The 12,398-nt window shown below is 33.4% G+C and overlaps 1 long non-coding RNA gene across 1 annotated transcript; it reads right to left on the bottom strand.

Annotated features, from left to right (window-relative positions):
• Nucleotides 1–7,436: 7,436 nt before the first annotated feature.
• Nucleotides 7,437–8,549, bottom strand: LOC134245882 (uncharacterized). The gene is made up of 3 exons (XR_009987539.1): nucleotides 8,490–8,549; nucleotides 8,206–8,297; nucleotides 7,437–7,553 (listed from the first exon to the last, which is right to left on the bottom strand). It is a non-coding gene; the product is annotated as an uncharacterized LOC134245882 (long non-coding RNA).
• Nucleotides 8,550–12,398: the final 3,849 nt, after the last annotated feature.

Raw genomic sequence — 12,398 nt, 5'->3', positions numbered from 1 at the left:
TGGAGGCGGAAGACCTTAATAATAGGGAAAAAGAAACCGAACGAAAACAAGAAGGTCTTCCGTTGGAGACGGAAGACCTTAATAATAAGAAATAGAGTAAAAACAATATGTTCCCCAACTTCGTTTGGGGAACATAATAATAGGGAAAAACGAAACGAAAACAATAAGGTCTTCCGTTGGAGACGGAAGACCTTAATAATAACTGGAAACGATCTCATTGCGAGCAACAAGAGGTCTTCCGTCCGATTCTGGAAAAAAAAACTCGTAATCGTGCTGAGAAGTGATTAGAAATTTTGGTCACAAAATGAATCCAGGTCGCCAGCGTGAAAATCAAATCCGCTTTTTCCCTTTTTATCCCCAACGCGCTAAAGATTATGCTATTGGGAGTATTGCTCTAAATGTACTTGTGTATACTTTTGCTACAGAACACCTGTCTAAGAATTATAAAAGACGAGCAATTATTCATAATTTCGCGCCAAACGCCACGTCAAATCTTCGCGCCTTTTCTTTGGACTGATCTATTAAATTGGTGAGATAGCTTCAATGAAATTAAAAAAAAAGAACGTTCTCATAGCCTACATTTTGAGGTTTAGAAAATATATTTAACACATTGTACACATTCTATAGAAAAGAAACACAAACGCAGTGAAATGACTTTAATTTATTATTTTTATTTCCCGTCTCAGAAGTGAACTATGTCGATTAGTTACACTTTCATAAAAAGGTTGAAATGTTTCGCCGAAAAGCATGCCTCGCTCTACGACAGTCCAGGAATCAGATACCATTCATGTTCAATAACTTGATTCAGATCTTTGAGAAAATAATGTTAATATAAACTCCATTAGACGATCTTATTAAAGTTGTTTTCTTTTTTTTTTTGTTTTTTCCATTCGTTTAATATCACACAAGTGTGCATGGGAAAAACAGTGGTTATACGTTTTATACTTACTATATACATGCATCGATATTGTTTCTTGAAGAACTATAACTTATAACTATGATTTAAGATCTGTTTTTCCGTCTTGCAAAACAAATGATAATAGATATCTCATTTGCACATTTAGTCTTTTCTTTTTCTACTTTGAGAACCAACCAAAACCAGGGGAGTTTTGAGAAGACCCTGGAATAAATCTTTAGTTTGACACAGAATTGTAACGTAATTACTACGTGATCTATTAAAGCGCAAACCGTTAAGCTACCGGTATTGGGAGCACTGCTCTAAATATACTTGTGTATACACAACAGTACACATGTCTAAGAACTATAAAGGGCGGGCCACTATTGATAATTTCGTGCCAAACACCCTGAGTAAATATTCGCGCCTTTTCTTTGGACTGATCTATTAAAAATATGTGATAGCTTCAATGAAAATAAATAAATAAAACGTTCTTATCGCCTTTATTTTATTTTGACGTTAAGAAGGTATATTTAACACATTGTACACATTACATATCGTTTCTAGCCCAATTAAACTAAAGCAGTGAAACGGAAATTAAGTTTTAAGATTGACACGTAATTACAACGTACTACTACGTGAAAGTCCAAGTAGTTTTCTACATTTCATGTATCCTTATGTCAGAATGGTTAAATCAAACGCTCAGCTGCCTCCATAAACCCCTACTCGCGAAATGGCGGAGTTGACAGAGGCAGACGCCATCTTGGACCCGCTTCAGATTTTCAAATATTAATATCTTAAGTTCAGATTAACCAATATTCAAACAACTTATATTGTAAGCATCAATAGAAGTGTCTGTAATAATGTTCCAAAAATAAATAAAAAATATTGAAACACAAAAAAGTTAGAAAATACCGGTTTTTTTTTTCAATTTGCATATCATAACGACAGGAAGTAGCGACGACAAACAAAAGGTCACGTCATGGATGGTAAATATCACGTTTTATAATCCCTGAACGTTTCATGTTGATATCTTTTACCGTTTTTGAGTTTAATCGCAGACAAAATGTCATTTTAATTTCAGGAAATTGTTTGTAACTTGGCATCGGAAGTGAGTTTCCAAATTTTTTCTCGGATATGATACATTCATGTAACAACACATCTGTCCTGAAAAATTCATGTAATTTCATCTAGTAGTCTTCGAGAAATCTCGCGCACAAAATTAGAAAGTCAAAAAAATATGAATTATAACTAGAGCAAAGCTCGTTGCAAAGCAACGAGTAGGTCTTCTGTCCTGCTCGAACGGAAGTAGCTTTATTTTTAACAAAATGAGAAATAACGCCAAAAAATGGGTGGAATCATCTAAAACTATGTTAAATAATGCAAAAATAAGCCATTTTTTGTTACTTCCGGTTTGACTGACGACGGACGAAAAATTTTTTTTCATGTTCCCAGAGACATATGTTACCCAAAAACTTCCCAAGCTCGGCAAAAATACGCGTTTTCCGACCAAGTCCGGTTTTGCCGGTAGTGACGACGCCGGACGTATTTTGAAGACACCAAAAGATAAAGCTTAACATTTCTGACAACTTTGCTTCTTTGATGTATTACAAATTCTCGATACGTTTTGAGATATAAAGAAAAAAACTGTCGGCCCCTCTAGGCCCTTAATTTTAGGGGCCAGCCCTTTTTTGCAAGATATCATTTGAAAGATCTTGGAATTCTACATTACTTTTGTTCTATATGTTTTAACAAAATATTTCCATGTAAAAAGCTATCGTAGAAAAGATGTTAAAAATTTTGAAATTCGCAATAGGTCTATTTTCGGGCCATAGCGAGCGTCGGTGCTTCGTACTTCCGGTAGTTGTGATATACAAAAGGCACTTCTCCAAAGTTTGCTCTAGCATCCCTCAAAAATTCACATTTCTATCTTCAATGGTTTTTGAGAATATTGCCGGACAAAGTGACCCTCTAAAAATGACAAAATCGCAGAAATCTGCGAACCAGAAGTGACGTCATCGAATTAAAAAAAATATATCTCTAGATTTTTTAATGTTCTATCATTCCTGAAAGTTTCATGAAAATCGAACAAGGCGTTTTCGAGAACTCGCGTGCACAAAATATGGAAGAAAAAAATAATAACTAGAGCACAGCTCGTTGCAAAGCAACGAGTAGGTCTTCCGTCCAGTTTGACCGGAAGTAACCGGAAGTAAATTTCATTTTGAACAAAAATGAATAATAACGCTAAAAAATGCATTAACCACCTTAATTTATGTTAATTAATGTAAAAATAAGCCATTTTTGCTACTCTTTTGTCTGTAAGGTTTGAGGTTTTGTGAGTATAATTTTCGGTATGCGTGTTGTTTTTCTTCTTCTAAATTTGTAATTCGGTTTTGAATGATAAGTTGATGTTCAACGAATCAGACACTGAAAAATAAATTTTAAGGAGATTGTTTAATATGAAATAAATTATATATTCCAACAGGAAAACTTGTATTTGTTCAAAATGAGCTACCGAGGGTATTTAAAGGAACTTCCACTTTTAGTGGCAAATAACTTCCTGTTTATTCAGCCCAGATTAGGTAATTAAAGACCTTTCATTGAATGAATGATTTTTTATATATATCTTTAGATCAATTCTGCTCTATTTCAGGGGTATTTTGGCTGTTATCGTTATTTCTTATAAATGAAAAACTTTTCAAGTTTTCGTGTTTTCCTTGCAACTCCCATGAGCTTATTCTTTTTAAGAAATGAACAAATTTGTGCTTGTCAATTGGATTATTATGTTAAGAACTATTTCATTTTTGACCAATTTTTGCATGAATGGTCCGTAACATTTCTTTTTAGCTGCAGTATATTTGATTTGATTTGATTGATTATTATTATTGCGCAATCGACAGTATTTCAGTCATATTTTATCGAGGAAACATATATTAGATTGTTTTCCTAATCAAATTGTTGTTTGCAAAAAAATCTCGTTTTATTTCTTTTTATTCTGCAACAGTTCATATTTAAAAGATAACGACACTAAGAGGGTCTCAAATTTCTATGAATTTTTCTATGAATATATAAATGCTTGCTAATTTTGACTGCCAAAGGTACACTTTTAGACATCAATACAGTAAAAAGGCAAAATTAATTGCTTTATATCCTTAAGTTTGTAGTTCCTTCTCTCTTTAGTATTCATGATATGTGCCATTATATTTTCTTAGCCAAACATTAACGGGTTATTTTATACATAGATACAACAATGCTTCTGAAAAGTACAATAATGTTTATTCAAAAATATTAAACTATTAACAACAGAAATATTAAACCATGAAACATTTTTAGATAATCTAAAATTTGATAATAATGAAATCTAATATTTACAAATGTACAAGTCTGTGAAAGGGGAGTAAACAATTAACCCAGTCCCTTAATTCCATTTTTGGGATCTGATACCTGAAAGAGTAATTAAGCATCCCCTATAATGAACCATCATAACCACCATAAGACTTTTTTGATAAACCATCTTCAAATTTAGTATGAAATGAAAGACACATCAATTTGTATGAAAACATCTTTAAAATTTCACATTTCCAGTGGATCATGGTAAAATAACAATATATAATTCTGAATTATCTGCTATGATAAAAAGTAGATTGTCCATTTGTAATGAAGGTTATACTTAAAGCTTCATGGTAACTGTAATACGTTGGCAGTCTCTCGACATTCACCTTGATGGGTCCAGACGCGTAAACGTGATCCAGTATGGTACAACTTTTGGTTGTGTAAAATTGAACAAGCTGTCGAAATCCTTCTTTATTCATAAAAGTCTGAATTGGACCTGGGGTTCTTGCGTTCTCATTGAAATCCCCAACGAAGATGACATTTCTGCTTTGCAATCTAAAATATTCTATTATTTTTTGAGTTTCTCTAAAAAGTAAGCCACACCAAGATTGCTTTGACGGTACAGAGTAACGACAACTGTATCATTTTCAACAAATGTCACTGCCATTCCTTCCACATTCTTCAATGGCAGCCGCCACACTATTTTCTGATTTTGATTTCGTTTTATGTAAAGTGCTACACCACCACCCTTAGAAACTTTGAATTTTTGTACTTGTTCATTGCATTCATCATATACATCTCCTCTTGGTGTATGATTAAAGGAGAATCCTTCCATGTCAAATTCTGTTGTGTTTTGATCAGGTCTTAACCAGGTTTCAGTCAAACAAATAACTCCTGCTCCATAAAATCGAACGTCATGCTTTAAATAAGAAAAATGACCAGTCAAACTTTGGAGATTGTGTAGAATAATTGTATTTGAGCCCATTTCTTCTGTATTTGATGTTGAAGGCTTTGCTTTGGGCATTTCAGCGAGTGCTAGTTTCACTTCTGGATCAACATAACATTTCTTTTGCAATGCTTGGACATTATTAGTTTCGATTAACAGTCCATTTTAGGTCACCTGAGTAAACTCAGGTGACCTATTGCTATCCGTTTTTGTCCGTCGTCGTCCGTCGTCTGTTGTGCGTTGTGCGTTAACATTTAAACATTTTCAGCTTCTTCTCTGAAACCACTGAACCAATTTCAACCAAATTTGGTATATAGCATCTATGGGTGAAGGGGAACAACAATTGTGAATTTCGTGGTTTCCGCCCCCCTGGGGCCTGGGGGTGGGGCAAAAACCACTAAAAAAAGTGGTATCTTTAAAGATCTTATTCTTTACTGCCGGACATCAAGCAGTCAAACTGTTGGTATAATTGTAATTAGCATTGCGTCCTTTACCAAAATTGTGAAATTCATGGCCCCAGGGTCAGGGGTTCTGGTGTTAGGGCGGGTCTCTATTGATTATATAGTGAAAATGCAGTAAGTCTTTAAAAATCTTCTTCTCTGCTCCTGGGTATTAAATAAACAAATTAAGTTCATAGTTATGATGAGCAAGAGTGGCTCTACCACATTTGTGAATTTTATGGCCCCAGGGTCAGGGGTTCTGGTGTTACATGTAGGACAGGCTCTATTGATTATATAGTGAAAATACATTATTTCTTTGAAAATCTTCTTCTCTGTTCCTGAGTATTAAATAAACTAATTAAGCATATAGTTATGATGAGCAAGAGTGTCTCTTCATAAATTGTGAATTTTATGGCCCCAGGGTCAGGGGTTATGGTGTTAGGGCGGGGCTCTATATTGATTATATAATGAAAATGCATTAAATCTTTGAAAATCTTCTTCTCTGCTCTTAGGTATTAAATACACTAATTCAGTAAGTAATTATGATGAGCAAGAGTCCCTCTACCACAATTGTGAAATTCATGGCCCCAGGGTCAAGGGTTCTGGTGTTAGGCCAGGGCTCTATTGTTTATATAGTGAAAATGTATTAAATCTTTGAAAGTCTTCTTCTCTGCTCCTAGGTTTTAAATCAACTAAGTACATAGTTATGTTGAGCAAGAGTGCCTCTTCCCCAGTTGTGAATGCCTTAGCATCTAGCTTAAAACAAGAAACAAATTCAATCATTTGAAAGTTGTTGCATGATGCTCAGGTGACCTATAAGGCTCGTGGGCCTCTTGTTTGATGTTACTCTTGTCAGTGCAACATATGCTTGCCCTGGTGAAAACATTCGGTCTAAATTAACCACTCCTTTTTCAACTGTCATTCCCTGTACTTTATGAGCGGTGCATGCCCAGGATAATCGCAAGGGAAATTGATGTTTTACAAATGTCTTTGATTTTCTTTCAACAATCTCTTCCTGAACTCTCTGTACTAAAACTACATTGCCCTTTTCCGTTTGTTTACCCGATTTTTTACCAACATTTTTGTTGTCAAAAACCACTCCTATAGCTGAAATTTTAGATTATTCTTTTTCAAATGATATGTGAGAAATATAGCCCATCACTCCATTTACCAGTCCGTCTTCCACATTACTATTTCTTGTAAGCATCACCCTTGCATTAATAGCCAGGAGTAACGTACTGCAAAGGGTATCTGTTTTTGAGCTTGTGAATGTTTTTTCTTTCCAAATAAGTTTTCCAGTTGTTGGATTTTTCTAATGAACTGCTTTGGTAGTTTTTACATGAATATTATGTATGAAAAGCGCAGGAGTAAATCATGAATAATTGTATATTATTACTTTTTAATTCATCAAAGATATTTCGATTTTCTTGTAATATACCTAAATGCCGGTGTAAAGAGGTTACATCTCTCTATGTATGTTGTGCATCTGCTTGAGGCACTAAATGTCATAAGAACTTGAACAATGGATATTTTGGGAAAGTAGATGTATACAGACACGTAATTTTACATGGGAGAAGGAAGGTCCAAACACACTATTTACATTCTACCATGGAAAATGTTTATATTCGCCCCTATCCCCTTTTTTTGTTGTATATTAAAATAAGGGTAATGTAGTAGTGTATGAGTAAAATGTGGCACTGAAAGTAGTTGGAACCCCCCCCCCCCCCACACACACACACACCCTTACGCACACAAAATAAGAGTTTGGCACATGTACAGGTACATGTACTTAATATCCATATCATATTCTATATGAGTTAAACAGTCTAGCTCCTCTGGTTGTGGGTAAAATTCAGGTTCTTCTACAACGGATGATGATCCCCAGTTTTCCATTCTCCAAAACTGTTTTCACCCCAAGTAGTTCTAATTCCTTCATATCCTGAAAGATGAATGGAAAAATAATCACTATGCAAATTCAGATAATTATCTGTAAAAGAATACATAAAAATTGAAAAAAAATTATTATTTTTCTTCACGCCATTTTAAATTATATTATACATATACTGAGACACAATTTTGGAATAAAAATCTGCAATTCAAATACCTGTAAATCATACACGTATAAGCGTATAATCTGTACACTAAAAAAGTTAAATGTTCATGTACCTGTATGAGCAGCCCAACAGCAAAAATTAAGAGAGGGGGGTGTACCTTGTCCCGGGGCATTTTCTATCATGTACATATCACACTCCCTCAAAAAAGTAAAGTTTCCTTAAAGAATGCATGTACATGTATGTGTACTGTACGGGCTGGAGATGAAATTATTGGTGGTAGATGTGCTAACTGCAGATCTGTAGCGTAATAGTTTTATGTATTATATAGTCATTGGTCAAAGGAAAATACATAAAACCATAACGCTACAGATCTGCAGCTAGCACATGTGTACAGTGTGGTATTGTTGCATCTTAAGGAGCTTAAATATTAGCATGGATAGGTACCTACAATGTAATTGGATAATTTTCATTTATCAAGAACCACTGGTCTGTGTGTTTGGGGGGGGGGGGGGCTTTTTCTTTTACTGTAAGACTCACCTCTCAAGGTTAAGTATGATCTTTGTTTAAATCCCTTTCCTTTATCAAGTTATTTTTTTCTTCTCAGGATTCACAGTAACAGATGAATGTCCCTGCAAAAATCAGATATCAAGACTATACATAAGCATTTTATATGACTACCTCTGCGCATGGCCGGATTGCACTCAGACGATTACTAACGATAGGAAAGAATCCTGCAATTCATAAATGAAAAAAATTTTTAGATCTCTAATGTATTCAACATTCTTTTTAAAAAGATTTTATGTATAGAAATGTATAAATACCTCCTATTTCCTGGCTAGATATGGTGTCTCTTGTCAGTATGTGCGTGATTCTGCATCTTCTGCGTTCAAATGGCATGTTATGACATAATCAACTGCGTCATTTTCTATCATAACGAATTAAACACTGGTGTTTAATTTGCAATTTCTTTATAAATACCATGTGTTTAATTTATAAGAAATGAACACTTTTGTTAAACACCGGTGATTAAAATATTGATACAATTATAGAAAATATCATAATATTTGTTTCTATTTCTTCTTTAACAGTTTCTGAAAATTTTGAAATTTTGGCACAAAATTACTACCAATTAATATTGATTCTCAATGCGTTTGGTATGATTTAAAGTCAACATATTCCCTTGCTATTCGTATTTTTTTTTCTGTGTCGATAAATATCTAATGTTATGTGCGGAATTACTTCATAAATTAAGACATTGTAAAATGACAAATTCATACAGCAAATACTAAGAAGCAACGCATAATTAATTTTGTGATTTGATGCATATGAACATTGCGTGTTTAAGACGGATGATTAAACACCCTACTTATTGAACACCAGTTTAATCATCAGAATTTATATATAAAACGCTTGTGTTTTGTTTTTAAACCTTCTATGTTTAATTGTAAAACACGACTGTTTAAAAATCATACACAAGTTAAACATCATTTTTTACAGTGTGCTAAATATTGCTTCAAGTAAACAAGTACATGTACCTTTTTTACTATTTTTACTTCTATATGGAATTTTATGGTGAAAACAAGTACCGGTTTGATACCTAGACGTTACCTGATAGGCTACGTAATTTTTTTTTTTCATTTTAATGTAGAAATATCAATGATAGAAATAAATGGTGGGATATATCAAAATTATTCTTCTTTACCCAAGAAAACCTAGGATCCATCCCTTGCAATCTGCTGCCGTAAATTGTCTAGCCAGCGTTTGGTGAATATGGGTGATTTGCATCAATTATACTTTTATTGACTCCATCGCTGCGGAATACCGAACGTACACAAAAATCAACAAAAGTTTCTGTGCATTATGGAGAATTTGTCAATTAGTAAATGTACATTTACCAACAAAGGCTTTTGTGTGTTGTGTCTGTGCTAAATTGTCAAATTTTACATGTACAGAAGACAGTAAGTTAAGTTGTCAAGTGGCGGCTGTTATCAGCCATCGTACGAACGAGATTTTTTGGCATGCCTCTAAGCTCAAATTATGCAAAAATTGTATTTTGTTTGATCTGTACGAACATAAAGAACACTTATGCCAAAAAATATAACAATTGATTACTCCAAAAAGTATGGACATTATTATTATTTTTTTATGAAATGGTCACGCTTCAGTCAACACTGTAGCTATTCACATTTGTATCAATTCAAATGCTCTATTGTTTTGCTTAAGTAGCACAAAAATATATCAAATACAACATAAACAAGTTTTGAAAACTAAAATATAACTTTCCTTTAGTGAACAGTTTTGAAAAGTGTATATGGAATTTAAAACAGAGCAAAATCACACACAGTGTTATAGGGCGAAAGAAAAACACGGGAAATTAATGCATTTATTTGATGGTTATTAAGGTAAGTCACTCCTGAAATTTGTTATATCTAGGATTTTTTGATAAGTATATTTTGGATAATTACTCATAAAGTGTAACTCAAAATTGCAAAGAAAATAGGGGGTCAATATGCATCCTACTGATCTACGGTACATTTAAGTTGGCCTCTTTGCACTTAAATTTCATCTCGTTGGTTAATTACTTTAACCCTTATTATATTTGATTAGATGTAAGCATGAATATCCTTCCACCAAAAGAAATACTGTATACAGGGAAATTTTCGCCCCCGTTTTATTTTCGCCCCTTTCGCCCTACCCTCATTTGGGCGAATTTAAAACGGGGCGAAATGAAACAATACAGTATAATTTCTTTAACAAAACTGTTATTGGGCGAATATTAAATGGGGCAAAGTTGTTTGCAAGTGTGAAAGGGCGAAAATTAAACGGGGCGAAAATAACCCTGTATACAGTAGTCCCTCATAAATCTTGCTTCTTTGTGGATTTTTAAGCAGTTTTTCCACTGAATGTTAAAAGATTTACAATGTTGAATTTAAATATGTTACAAAAATTGAATTTTAAAAAGTAGTTTTGAAGTAAAAGCTTCTGCGTGTACTTTTCTAAAAAGCTGACGAATGAATAACCTTAAATTTGCTAAGAGTTGTTATGATTTGCTTCTTTGCTTGATGTTATTTTAACGTTATCACTTTACGATCCTAATTTTTATATATTAACGCGTATAACCGTAGGAAATTACGTAACCAATTGAAACTATGTTCATTGTATGTAATTTATTTTTAATGTAAATTACACCTGTGTAACTTCAGATCAGTATCATAAATACGAGCCCACTGTGAGATGTCTACTGTACGGTGTTCTGATGGTGGATGAGTATACGTTTGATGTAAATAACGATTCCCACAAAGAAGTATTGAACAAACTCAGGGAAAGATATTTTACAGCTGTGCCTATATATGATGAAATCAGCATGTCAAACACTCCTGGCAAAATAACTAATGCACTGAACAGCAACATCATATTTATATCAGGGAACATTAGAGATGAAGTCATGTATACGTTTGTGATGGAATGTCTGATTGAGGACAGTGATCTGGAGTTTTTCCTGACCACGGCGTCACGTGACGTGATATCAGAATACTGCCGGTCCTGGTGGTATAAGAGGAGTGAGGGAGAGAGATGTCTGTATATACCGGACAGACCGGAGAAGATGTACGACCTCTTCATAGACAAACTACAGCTGGACATCATCACACACTGCACCGTGTCTGATAAAAGTATTCATGAAAAGATCGTCAATCGTTGTGAGTTAACATACATGTAGATTTACTTTTATTAATCATTTGATTTTTTATTGACACCACTCCAGTTTATAACATAAAAATGAAATTTCTTTCTCAGCTTATTGAAAACTTTCAAACCCTTAAAATTCGTGTACCAAATTTAATTTTAAATTGAAAAGTACGAGTTTATATAAAAGTATGTAAAGGGTATACACAGGTAAAATTGCAATGTATGTTTAACATGTGTTGAATGTATGTTTTGGAACATATACATAAGTATTCATACAATATATAATGTGCATATCTAATTAAAAACAGACTCTAGTTTCCTTAGTGTTGAAAAAAAATTAAATTTATATGTTAATTGATATCAAAATAATCAATGATGGACACATTTTTTAAAAATTCTTTTGATGAATAGATGAACTAGGATGTTGTATGTCCACTTTAAAGATGAAAATTTATTCTAAGGTACATGGAGATGGTGTGTTTTTTCATGGTCAGAAAGTTCTCTTCACATCTTGTATGAAACTGAAGGTTTCTTTTAAATGAGTTGGAATATTGTTCAGAGGAATTGTTTCATCAATAAATGCAAATGAACTGCATTAAGAATTTTTAAAATACCTTGATTTATTTTAAACTTATTTGAATTTTCAAATAACGAAAATCGGATCTTGGAGCAGGTTAATGATATATATTGGGAAGGAAAAAGTCGAAATAATTCTATAGTTATAGTAAATTTACACTGTACATGTATTCGTCAAATTGTCAGACATAAAATTCTCAGTCCCTGTGACTATGTGACCTATGACTTCGAGCTTATGATTATGTATTTAATATGCTTGGTGCATTACCAGCCTGAAGAAAAAACAGAATTTAATTAATTATGTACATTAGATTTTGATAAATCTTTTGCTCATAATTGGAACTTTTTAAATTTACTAATCCCCCCCCCCTCGATACCACATACACACACACTCACGACGCGTTTTTTTTAATAGGCTACATGGAAATCGTTTGTTATGAATTACTTTAAAATTTGCACTTGAACTA

This window comes from Saccostrea cucullata, unplaced genomic scaffold (assembly GCF_032062105.1).
Source record: "Saccostrea cucullata isolate Sc308-1 unplaced genomic scaffold, CSIRO_AGI_Scuc_v1 ctg3117, whole genome shotgun sequence".
NCBI lineage: Eukaryota > Metazoa > Mollusca > Bivalvia > Ostreida > Ostreidae > Saccostrea > Saccostrea cuccullata.
This window is presented reverse-complemented; position numbering and strand designations above follow the sequence as displayed.